Below are 12108 nucleotides of genomic sequence, written 5' to 3'. Positions count from 1 at the left end.
TACGACGTTAATCATGCATAACTGTCAAAAAAATGTATAGTACGAGTAATAATAACATCTTATCATAAAGAGCTGCCTTTGCATTGTGAAATACACCCAAGTAGAGGTGTAATGGTTGGCTCATCCAACAACATGAAAAGCAATGAAGCTGAATCTAGTGACAACAACAAGCATCTCATTAACACATGTAACTTGTAAGATGTAGATATGTATATGAATATAGGCTTACTTTATTTAAGATGAACCAACTTCAAGTGAGATGTGTAAATGACTCGTTTTTGTGTAGCATTGCCAAAAATGTGCCAACCTAGTTAATATGTTTGTTGACATACAAAACCATATGTATATGTGACCATTGTACACATGCATTGTTTTATTTTTTTTGTCAAAAACAACGAAGGTTCAGTAATGACACTATATGATGTTATTTTATGGTGTATAAGTAAGAACTTACGTGGCATCTTGCAGGAACAATTCAAACATGCATTGTTGTTTTATAAATTCCTCGACTATTATTTTACCTGCAACATCTATATAAGAAGCACGACATTTTATTTGTTAGATGTATGTGTGTTTATGTAGTGTGCATCTATGATAGCATGTGTTTTAAATTTTATTTATGTCTGCGTACTGACAATTAGTTTGAGGTTCCTTCTTTCGTGGCTGAGTTCCCTAATTGAATGAACCAACGAATATAGCTTAAACTCCTTTAACATGTCACATATGAAAGGAGCAATTTCATTTGTTGACCGATAAAAATTTTTAAACCACTGTCAATCATTAGGTTTTGTTCTATTTCTTGGTGGATAAGTAAGAACTTACGTGGCATCTTGAAGGAACAATTCAAACTTTCATTGTTGTTTTATAAATTCCCCGGCTATTATTTTTCCTAAAATATCTATATACGAAGCACGACATATTATTTGTTAGATGCATGTGTGTTTAAGTAGTGTGCATCTATGATAGCATGTGTTTTATATTTCATTTATGTCTGCGTTCCAACAATTAGTTTGACGTTCCTTCTTTCATGGGTGAGTTCCCTAATAGAATAAATCGACAAATTTAGCTTAAACCTCTTTAGCATTTCACATATGAATGGAACAAGTTTAATTTGTTGACCGATAACAATTTTTAAACTACTGTAAATCATTAGGTATTGTTAATTCTTCAAAAAGTCCTCGTATTTGAAACTTTGACATGAACCTGTATAACACAAACAATTTATGGAGGATTGTTTTTTAATATATATGTGTAGTAATTGTTAGGGGATCATGGCAACGATATTCTGTCTCTTTGACTTAGATCAATTGTTAATGTGAAATTAGATCAAACAAAAAAATGATTAAAGGAAAATACACTTACTTATTAATCAATACGATAATATAAAAAAATCGTTGTTGATATTGGCCATAAAGTGTACCCAAACAATTGTCACACTATATCTTATTTCACACCGTGTTAGAGACGAAAAATTGTCAACTGTGTAGTATGGCTCCATTTTCTGTTTGGCGATGTTGAAATTAAAATAAGATGTTATGGTTCAAATAAATATTGTATAAATAATTTCAGCATTGTAAGGGATCAAAATCCATGTAGCCAACTATATTATTCAGATAAGAAGAAAGTACTATGTTGAGGCTTTGACAATCATAAGTTGTTTAACCCAAACTGAAAATAAATTAGATTATAAAGTTACAAATTACAAGTTCGGATGGTTAAAATAACACGCATGATAAAGCTACTAATTCCAATCTCATACGATAAAATTCATAAAATAGATAATTAACGTACAAATTCCCACTATATTATTTAGATAAAAAGAAGTAGTATGATAGACTGTTTGACCACTCACAAGGTGTTTAATGCAAATTGTTGATGAATTGGATGATAAAGTCATAATTCATTTCAGATGGTTAAAATAAAGTGGATGATAAAGCTATAAATTCCAGCTTATAAGTATGATAAAATTCATAAAAAGGACAATAAAGTTACAAAGTTTATGTTTTCATGAACTAAATAAAGAGGATGATAAAACTACAAATTAAAAGTTTGTACAAAAATAAAATCTTTATGGGGTTACTATAGTCTCGATGTAAACAATGGCTTGTTGTTCTTAATAGTATAACAAAGGATAGTATGATTTGTCACCATTCTTAGTTGTGTCTATCTTATTAGTAAATTCATCATATGAGACATCTATAATAATTATGATAATTATTTGAACCTCGCTAAATGGTAAACCTTTGAGCTTCCTCAAACTAATTCTAACACGATGAGACTTTAAGATACTAGTAATACAGGATCTTAAATAATATGTATGGCTGCATTGATCGTAATTAAACTCAGATTCAATGGGAGTAATCTCAAGGGACACCTCATTTAAGGCCACCGTTTATTTTCACCTTTATCATCAAGTACTAATGTAATCCAATAAACCAACTATTAATATATCTGATGTGTGCATTAATGTCCATCAAGTTTAAGGGGGGGGGGGGGGGGGGGGTATTTTTTTGGTGTTTCGAATCAACTTGTATTATTAGTTTTTAATATCATGTAAACAATAAATGCATCTGAAAAACATTACAAAACTTTTTGGTGTTTCGAATCAAGTTGTATTATTAGTTTTTACTAATAAAATCAAAAAGCGATGATACAAATATTGAATTGACACACACATTTGGATTCACCAAGTCGTACTTGACACGGTTTATCTTCGGTAGCAGATGTATGCTCCTGTGATTGTATGAAACTAAAATAACAATGTCAGAATTAGACCAAAATGAAAGGGATTAATATGTTCAAAATCGGATAAAAACATGCTAATTAACTCAAATTGTAAGGATTCAGAAGCACTCCTTGCTAACAATGCACATTATAGAAGCATCCATTGCATATAGAAAACCCCAAAAAACCTTACATGTATATCAACATTCATTGTAACAATTAACAAAAAGCATCACCGATTCCCATGTCTTATTCCTCGGCTCAACAAAAACATATAAAAATAATAACCATAATGGTCGCAGTAGGTTAATTGAAAAAATGGGTCAATCTCATGCAGCAAATCGTTCATGGTAGCAGAAGTAGGCACACGGCTGATAATAAGAGTGGTGCTGCGGTGGTCCTCATTTAATGTGAGCAGGTTGCCCTTGATGAGAATTTTCATTAACAAATAGGGGAAACTATATTTTTTGGCCATACGTAGTTTCCTTATCCAAAAGCAGATATCTTCTTTTCAAGGTATTATCACTGACCAACTTTGTTATTTATAAATTATTTTATAACTTTGTTATTTATAAATTATTTTATTTTTCATTTTCATAGATTTTATTTTATTAAGTTCCATATGTTACTTTTCCAGCAGGAAGTAGCCAAAGAATTGTGTATACCAGTACAACATCAACGTTTATGGCTTTGGGCAAAACGCCAAAATCATACTTACCGTCCAAATCGTCCATTAACTGTTTTAGAAGAAGCTCAATCTGTATGTACCTTTAATATTTTTTAATATTTTTAAATGGTTGGTGATTCTCTCTCTCTCTCTAGTGTACACACACATGTATATACTCTCTCTCTCTCTCTCTAGTGTACACACACATGTATATATGTAAAACTATTTGATTTCTAATTTTTGTTACATTACTCAGTTTCACATAAAACATTATTATCACTTTCATCAACCATATACATCAAATACAAGTTTGATTTAAAGTAGCATAAACATTAAACATTCTAATTTCTACACAGCATTCCCCGAAATGAGAACCAACAATGATTAGTCTACCCTTCTAAATCCATAGCCGGGCCTTGCTTTACGTTAGTTGTCGTTGTCGTTTTGAATAGTGTATAGAGAGCATAATAAGTAGAGAAAAGAGAGTTTGTTCTTCATTAGTATGTATGCATGTATACACAAGAAGCCACTATATATAGACTAACAAAGTAAATTGACACAAATGACACATGAGAGTTAAGAATGTGAATAGTCACCATAATAATAATAATAACATATTTAAACCATAACCTTTTGTTTTCTAAAGGATTGAAAAGTAATGTCACAAAACGTGAAGCTTCATGATGTTGTACCAAAAGCTTTAAGAATTGATGTGTATGTTGACAAATTACTTTTCCTGCCCTATTATGAAATGTCGAGTTTACCCTTGCCATGCAATTATGAAATTACTTTTGTGCCCATCACTCCTCTTTTATATATAATATAGATTATGTTAAAAGATGGTTTATAAAAGGTTAGTTAATTAATGGCTAATTTGAATCTTATTTTGTTACATTGTTTTAATTATAAAAATATCATGATACCATAGGTTTTACTAAATAGTTAATACAAAAGTTTTGTTATAAAACTAGTAAAAAAGTGTTTGGTGAGCCAACTTAACCCATTCGACTCGCCTGACTCAAACACAACCCACACTCATTTTGACATGTGACATTTTTAACTCGCTACGTACCATGTTTGACCCTTCGAGTTTTAGAAGTAATGTAAATTTTTACAAAGTTACTTTTCTAATAAAATAATAAAATAGTCATCTTATATATATTAATAGATTATAACTTTCAAGTAAGATATCGTTTTAGAATCAATATTAAAGAAAAAAGTAGGAAAATAATTAGATAACAAAAGAGCATATAAAATCTTCATATAATCTCACAAAAGTGTAATATCAACTTTATTGAGAATATCTCACGTTAGTATTTTTATATTTGACCTTTACTATTATTTATTATTATAATTATAGATTCAATGGTTTACTTTACGAAAATCATTTGTTCTATTTATTGTTACTAACCGGTTGTTTTTATATTATTCATCAATTTGGATTTCTTCTTAATTTATATATGAATATTTTGCATTTGTTGGATTTTGTATATTATGCCGATGGCAACAACAATGATCCAAAAATGTAATCAAGAACTTTGACATTTTCTTCTTGGACCATCAAAGTATTTGAATTTCTCTTCATAATTTTAAATTTTATAAGAACAGCCTTATGATTTCTAAATTTGGCATGTGAATTTGGTTTGTTAGGTACCAAATAAAAAGTTCTCAGATGGGATAAAATAAATGTAAAAAAAGAAATGAGAAAATCATGAAACTAGTCATTTTTTGGTGTGTTATACCTCTATGATAATGCGAGAAGTACTATTTGACACCTTACAATCATGACTTGCATGATGATACGGTCGCATATAACATATACTCGTGCATCATCTCTTACTTCCGATAATGATACACAAAGAAACGCAAAGTAAATGTTATGCAAATAAAAATCGGATATTTACATCACTTGTTTATTATCAAGAAAAGTTTGAGCATATGCCCAAACAGTTCTTTACATAACCGTCACATTCCTTTACTAATGAGGATTGTTTTCACAATATTTTGGTTCCATTTTCTTATGGCACTTATGGAAATACACATGTAGAACAAAAATAATGGTTGTTGCGTATGTATCTACGTCCAAGTCATGTTATATACGATAAAAACATACCCATGTCCAGATTTATCAATGCTCCATTGATACTTATGTAACATATGTTTCTCTACTATCATTAGACATAAAGAATGTAAGCTATTATTTTGATGTTGTAAATGAAAATTATAATATCATCTTATATATAGGAGAAGTCTATTATAATTATATCTTTGAATCATTTGTGATTGAAAATGATATATGTGAAACTTACACACATGCATAATATATTATAGTTAACATGTCACGGGTGTTACACACTTATACATGACAACAAAACATGGTTGGTACATTCATAAAAAGTCAATAAATGTTGAAGAAAAAGAGGCTTTTGTAATAAAAAAGCCTACCAACTTATGACATTTATTGTAATGTTGATATGAACACTAAATAATTAATTGAAAGTAACGACCAAATTCAATCCTAAACCTAATCGAGGCGATGTTGTGGGTTATATAATAATCTATATACAGTTTAAATTTGATCTCACAACCAATGAAATATTAAAGTGACCATTTGATATAATTACACCATGTGTAATACTTTGGTATTCTAAAAACGTGAATATCAAAAGCTTTTCCTTGAAAAAATCATCTTATTATAAGTAAAAATTATACCTATAGTTATTAGATCTGATTGGATGGTAATATTATTCATATTTCATGGCTATGAACAAATATGAAACTCATCATTATCCATTGTCCAAATCATATCATCTCACTATAACATAAGTCCATAAATATGCTTAGGAATTATGTCACTACAAGAAATTGGCCCTTTTTCGACGAAACCTATCCTGACAACATGACGTTGTCGGTATTGCTCATTTCAACCAAAACTTATATATTTTGGTCAACTAAAGTGTGTTCGGGCCAAAACGAGCATAACACACTTTAAATAACTCAAATATGCGAGTTTTTGTTCAAATGGGTCAAATTACCCGTTTTAACCAAAACATATATATTTTGGTCAACTAAAGTGTGTTTGGGCCAAAACGAGCATAACACACTTTAAATAACTCAAAAATATGCAAGTTTTGGTTCAAATGGGTCAAAATTACCCATTTCTACCAAAACTTATATATTTTGGTCAACTAAAGTGTCTTCGGGCCAAAACGAGCATAACACACTTTAAATAACTCAAAATATGCGAGTTTTTGTTCAAATGGGTCAAATTACCCGTTTTAACCAAAACATATATATTTTGGTCAACTAAAGTGTGTTCGGGCCAAAACGAGCATAACACACTTTAAATAACTCAAAAATATGCAAGTTTTTGTTCAAATGGGTCAAAATTACCCATTTCTACCAAAACTTATATATTTTGGTCAATTAAATTGTGTTCGGGCCAAAATGAGCATGTATTACGTTTATTTTTTTAGGAACGACTTAAAGCGGAAAGAACAAGAATTGATGATGGATCAGATGATTATTGCGATTCAGAAGTTTTTCGAAATGTTTTCGGTGAATCACGCGGGCATCTACGGGGAATTGGACGAATTGCAAGAAATACGGCACCACCTGTTGCACCTAAATTTGGATCCTCCTCCGGACCATCACAACAAGATTGGCAAGAAAGTTTAAAAGCCGAACTTCAACAACAACAACAAAGTCAAATGCAAGAGATGTTTGCAAAAATGTCACAAGAGTTTGACAAAAAACTTGAAGATGCCAAGAAACAATGGCAACATCGACCTTATGAAAGCGAAGATGAAAGTGACGATTAAATAAGGACAATGGCATTTTAGTTGTGTTTCATTTGGATAACTCTTTTTTTTTGTTTTTGAACAAATTGACGGGTCGAATGTCGTATGTTTGGTATGTTTGATGTTGGATAATTTAAGTTTATTAATTGTGTATTATGGATTTTGATTTTGGTGTTTTGGAATTAGCTGAAAAACATGTCGAAATATGGAAAACAACGGAAAAAATACAGCTGAATGAAATAATTTTAAGCTCTATCCCAACAACATGTCGTCGGAATAGTAAAATGAATAAAATAATATTAAAGTCAATCCCGACAACATGTTGTCGGGATAGAGTTTGATATTATTTTATTCGTTAATATATACCGACGAAATGTTGTCGGTATAGAGTTTATTATTATTTTATTCATTTTACTATTCCGACGACATGTTGTAGGGATAAGATTTTAATATTTTATTAAAATATTTTTTTTATCTTTTTATTAAAGAATAAAACATTTTCTTAAAAATGTTTTTTGTAATATTTATCCCGACGACATGTTGTGGGGAAAGAGTTTATGTTTTTTTTCGGGACGGAGCTATGACGACAACACATTTCCCGACTATATATCGTCGGGATAGAAATTTTAGAGTTATACCAACTACATGTTGTCGGGAAAAGTTCATAAATAGTTGTCGGGATAGCTCTGATTTGTTGTAGTGTGTTTTTATTTTTACAAGATCACTATCATCTACACAGTACCACACATTATCATGTATCTTCATTTTAGAGGCGACTCAGTTATCTTGATTCTTGAAGTAAAAACCCTACATAAAAATATAACGTAGTTTATGATGTAAATGAGTTTGGTTTGTAATTTCGGTTTCTGTATAGCACGAAAATGATTAAGAATAAACTTATATAGCACCTAACCAATTTATAAATCATATTGTTTTTCTCGTTAAATAAAGTTGGTTATCTATAACATAAAACAATCCAAAGTTGTTAAACGAGAACACAAATTATCTAGGCCTCCACGACCAGATTACACGTCAAAAGAACAAAAAAAAACATGTTAAAAAAGTGAAGAAAGACTACGAATTTAAAGCAAAGTTAAAAACAAGTAGTTAAAGCATTCGACAAAAATATATAAAATTTGATATTATCAAAGTTATACCAAAAGGAGAACACAATTAAAACACGTGTCGATATCTTTTAGGTATATCACGACTTTAATTTGTGAGTTACACGAGACAGTTCATTAAGGACGTGTTCGTTTCACAGAATGGAATGGAATTGAAATTTGAATTTGCATAGGATTTGGAATTGGAAGGAATTCGATTTGGAATCTGAACATTCCAATAGGAATTGGAAATGAAATTCAATTCCATTATTGATGTTTGATATTAGACTGTCGCTATCTAGTCAAAAACAATTAAAACAAGTTCCTAATCACCTAAGCAAGCTAGGGCAAGTAGAGTGTCGAACACAAGGAGTATGTGGTCAATGTAATCGTGTAACTAATTTATGATATTATGAAGTAATGAGTTTTAGTGCTAATCACGCAAGCAGTTAATTTGATTTTAATACTGATTAAACAAATTCACAAATTCAAGCAATTAACAAAGATGAATTGTCCTCGGGGTTCAAGAATGTAATTTAACAATTTCTCACGCAGCCTAACCGATTAATTATCACAGACTGACTAAAGACTGAACGAGTTAAACCTTAAGCACCAATAATTGCTAACACACGGCACCGGTTATCAAACGACCCCTGCCAATGTGACTCAACTAAGGGCAATTGTGTGCTTTGTTGTATTCAATCTAGTCAAATCAACCCTATGAGCAATTACTATAGCAACCGACAAACTAATCGTTCTAATCAACGTAAACCTAAACCGATTGAATGCACAACAATACTAAATATCGATACTCGAAGATCAATCAACGATAATTACAAATTGTATGTTCTTGGTTACATTAAAAACTGAATAAAATACAAACTTTACATCTCGGGAATGAATCGCAGAGATTAGCCGAGCCTCGATATCATGAAATCTTCAGTTATGATGATATGGAACATCAATTAGCCTCGGTATGATCTGGAATGATAGAATCGCCTTCTTGTAGCTCTGGAAACTGCCAGGAAGTGGTTATGGAATGATAGGGTCGACTTAGGATGAAAAACAATAAAACCCTAACTTTCCCGTCTTTGTAACCCATCGCGATACACGATGGGTCTTCAGGCCTGCCCATCGGGTATCGCTTTTGGAAGAATTTGGAATTAACTCGAATCTCTCTACAATTTGAAAGGATTTGTAATCCCTTTATTTAAAGGAATTTGAAGGAATTGAATTCCAATTCCAATTATTTGACACGAACACACCAAATGGAATTAAGTTTCAAATTCCAACGAACGAACACGCCATCTCATAGGGTTTTAATTCCAATTCCTTTGAGATCCAACGAATTCCGTGAACAACTTTGTGATCAAACTTGGTGGTTTGTACTTCAAATCTTGCTAAATTAATGTAAAGATATAAGACTACATGCTACAAATATAATGCATATTCGACTATTCGTTACAATACAACCTCTCACAACGCGTGAATATGTTTGCTAGTTAATAATAATTTTCTGCATAATACGAGTGTTTTATTACCTTTTGGCTTTTGTCTTAGGGTGGAAGGGTGCAACCCACTTGAACCCAAAGGTATCCAAACCACTATCCAATGATATATTCCACCTCAATAGACCCAAAGCCACCCAAAATGATTCAACATTGTATTTATCACCCATAATTATCCAAGTTTGGGATGAGATCGAGACCGTATCCGTACCTATACTCGTATCTATACCTGAAATAACCATACCTAAAATCAGTATATCTTGTTACCCACACACGTACCCGAATTATATGGTACGGGTACAGATACTTTGGGTACGATACTCGCTTTGATACCTCTTTGTTCTTTTAAAAGATAATCTCCAAAACAATCAATTATCTATAATACCAAAACCGTAATATCGCAAACAAAACATAATACCAAAACTAAAAATGAAACAAATAAGTCATAATATAAAATCCATTCCCTTTTCCTTTTCTTAGTTTACTGCTTCGTCAATTTCTATTGAAAAACAAGAGAGAAAGTTAATACATGTTATTTAATTATATACACAATTACACATACATGAAATAAAAATATACGAATACACAATATATGAATATACACATATAAATTGAGAATGAATTTATTCAACTAATATTATTATGTTTTAAAATCCCACTTGAAAGTTAAGTCATAAGTGTTGGAGATCTAATAAAAGCCCCTACATATTCTAAACGGGTACCAGTACCTGTAATACCCGTACCTGTACTCGAAAGTACCCGTACCTATAATTAGTAAATTTGCGTACCCATACATGTACCCAATAGACATGTACGGAACAGGTACGGGTACGGGTATTTAGGAAAAAAAAACTCATTCCTAAACCAAGCCACACCTTTTTCTAAAATAAATATTATATTATATGTATAAAAGCATAAAAAGCAATAAAATGTAAAAAATATAATTTTCATTAATAAAATATATACAAACATAACAAAAAATTCGTTTATTAAATTTAAATACTTTTCGTCAAATCCGAGATGTTCAAAGGGTAAATCATATTGACAAGATTGTCACGTTGTATTATCACTCAATCCTAAAATGGACACCTCACTCGGTTCCATGCATCTCGTTGGTAAATATGTAGATTGACTGAGAACATCGATGTCATTGTTTGAATCAACAACACCAGAGTATGCATGCCAAATCAACAAATCATGTGACGCCACTGCTTCGAGCATGATTGTTGGGTATTGGTGATCACCACTCTTATGTTGGCCTCACAAACTCATTGGATGCATTCTCCAAATCCAATGTGTACAGTCGATGCTTCTGAGCCTCCCCGAAAGGTGTGAAACTCCTTTTTACTGAGGTCCTAGCAAACATAGCTAAACATTCACCGTATTTGTAAAGAATGTTGTCGGTTACAAGTTAAAAAGCCCCAACATGCATTTCGTAACAACGTGAAACTACTTTTCATTCTCCCATATAACCCTTCTTGAAACCATTTAAAGTTGACGCTTATATCTGCAACAATTTTTAATAATAATTTACAGGACAAATGAAAGCTCGCTTGAAACGTCCCTTCATCGTATTTTGGGCTAACGAACTCTTTCTTTAGTACCCTGTGTGCCTTTTCATGACAACATCTCACACATATATTTTTAATTGTGTCATATCATTAACTTCAGATACGACGACAACTTTTACCTGAAATTCATTCCCACTAGAATCCGATGACTCGGGTTAGATAATGATGGTTGAGGAATAACATTACATGTCATTATGTAAAGTAGTAGTAGGTTAGAAAAAAACATGAATAGAAGAGTAACAAAATTGGTATGAAAAGGTAAAAGAATGGTCAATTAATTTGTTTTAAACACGAGTTGATGAACCCAACCCAATCTCCAAGCCGATCCACCAACCCGATGTGCTTGTAGAGGTGTTCCCGAAGAACCCAAAGCTGAAACCGAAGGCGGGCCCGCCCACTAGAGGTCCTAGCAAACATAACTTTCACCGTATTTGTCAAGAACATTGTCGGTTGTGAGTTGATGAAGCGACGTGCATTTTTGTAACGATGTGAAAAACTTGAATCCTTGTGTTTAACCCTTCTTGAAAGTTGAAACCATTAAAAAAACTGGCTTTTGTATCCGCAACATTTTTTTTAAATAATTTTCTGGACAACCAAAATCTCACTCGAAGCATCCCTTCGCCGATTTTGGGCTATCGATGAACTCATCTTTCATTAGAACCTTACGTGCCTTTTCACGATCACACCACACATTATTTTTTATTGTCGTATCTTTAACTTCGGAGGCGGCGACAA

The sequence above is a fragment of the Bidens hawaiensis genome, unplaced genomic scaffold (genome assembly GCF_021521415.1).
Source record: "Bidens hawaiensis isolate Kalapana, Puna unplaced genomic scaffold, B.hawaiensis_p1.1 tig00026901_1, whole genome shotgun sequence".
NCBI lineage: Eukaryota > Viridiplantae > Streptophyta > Magnoliopsida > Asterales > Asteraceae > Bidens > Bidens hawaiensis.
This window is presented reverse-complemented; position numbering follows the sequence as displayed.